Raw genomic sequence first — 2,162 nt, forward strand, 5'->3', positions numbered from 1 at the left:
AGCCAGGATGGTCTCGATCTCCTGACCTTGTGATCCGCCCGCCTCGGCCTCCCAAAGTGCTGGGATTACAGGCTTGAGCCACCACGCCCGGCTAGCAGGTGTCTTTTTATAAAACCTTGTATATGGTGCCTTCTTTGGCTTAACAGTCACAATGTTACACCTCTGTCCCTGAAGAAAGAAATGAAAAACCAGTTCCTGGCCTTAGTTTAATATATAATCACAAATGCGGAAATAAAATTGTAGTGGGAAGCACCCTATATGCCTGCCTGCCTGGGCTTACAGGAAGTCAGCAGAAGCCTAAGAAAAAATATAAGCTTGGCCTCTTCTTTCTGTAGAATTCTGGTTTTCCCTGGGTATTTAGGGTTGGGGGAGAGGAAATGTTGGGTGTATTAGTTATAGGTCATCACCTGTATGGAAAGAAAGGAGAAAAACCTAGGAGGAAGGTAACAAAGCAGTATATATACACGGGGTGTCAAAACAATTGTCGGGAGTTGCTGGGTGAGTGTTCTTTTTTAGTTCATTTCACAGGACTAAATAAATGGATGAATGATTATCACTGTCACAAAAGAAAGTTTGAATCTAAAATTATATGTTACAGGTACCAAATTACAATATCATAATGTAAAGAACTGGGATGATTTCAGATTTTGTTTAATAGTACTGAGCTGGAACCCAGCAGCTGGGAACAGCTAAAGGAGAAGTAGCACTCACTGCTGTCTGCTAAAGTCCTTATTTAGCCCATTTCCATGGAAACTGAAACCAGATCTCTCTCTCTCTCTCTCTCTCTCTCTCTCTCTCTCTCACACACACACACACACACACACACACACACACACACACACACACGGTGGTGGGGAATGTCTAGAGTTTGTGTGTGTGTGTAAATATACAGAGGATTCTTTCTGCATGAACATTCTCTCATCAGAGAGAACTCTCCAACAAATGGAAGAAGGGTCAGCAATCCAGGCTGACTTCCTTTTTTAGAAGCCAAACCTGTAATGCAGATGAAAAACTCAGGTTAGAAAAGTAAATATACCACACCAGACCTTTGCTACCAATTCCTTGGGGCATTCCATTTCATAACTGCATGTTCAATTAATTTAGCTAACTTGGAAATATTTTATGGTGAGAAGACAGCCACTGAAACTAAATTTAATCCCTTGGATTTTTGCCCACTTTGCTTTACTCTGAAGCATTGACATTTCCCTATATAGCCCGGAAAATAAAGACTAAGGGAAAAGAGAAAGTGAATGAGTTTATTTTAATTTTTCAACATATACTTTGTTAAGTTTCTATCCTAATGGAAAAATGATAGGTGCATATTTCAGATTTATGGGGACATTTTATAATAAATGATTCCATCTTAGTCCACATCTCCCTTGAAGACAGGCCAGCACTCAAGTTGCTGCCTATAAAAGGGTACTGATAAAACCTCCCCATAAGGGTGGAAGAAGAATGAATACTGTTCCTTTCAATGAGGTCACCAGGCAACCTGGATGCCTTCTATACATGGAAAATTTTTGATAGGGGAAAATATTTTACTTTCCATTTCTGTCCTTTTTTTTTTTCTATGAGAAAAGATAAAAATAGGATTTCCTTTTAAAGAATTTTCACTTTAAAATGGACTGTAGATGATGATTTTGGATCTTAAATTAGGTTATTTTACCATACCCCTTTGCAAAATTGGTTAGTATTGCAGCTCATAAAATATTTAGCTTTTGCTGGAATCTAAAATGGGATGAAAAGCTGTATGTTTCAGCTGGCATAGATCAACAGGACAATAGGGCTTGATCGTAAACATAAGTGGTTTATTTTATTTATTTTTTTAACTTTTTAAACTTTAAGTTCTAGGGTACATGTGCACAATGTGCAGGTTTGTTACATATGTATACATGTGCCATGTTGGTGTGCTGCACCCATTAACTCGTCATTTACATTAGGTATGTCTCCTAATGTTATCCCTCCCCCCTCCCCCAACCCCATGACAGGCCCCGGTGTGTGATGTTCCCCTTCCTGTGTCCAAGTGTTCTCATTCTTCAATTCCCACCTATGAGTCAGAACATGCGGTGTTTGGTTTTTTGTCCTTGCGATAGTTTGCTGAGAATGATGGTTTCTAGCTTCATCCATGTCCCTACAAAGGACATGAACTCATCCTTTTTTAT

Source organism: Colobus angolensis, unplaced genomic scaffold, assembly GCF_000951035.1.
Source record: "Colobus angolensis palliatus isolate OR3802 unplaced genomic scaffold, Cang.pa_1.0 Scaffold140, whole genome shotgun sequence".
NCBI lineage: Eukaryota > Metazoa > Chordata > Mammalia > Primates > Cercopithecidae > Colobus > Colobus angolensis.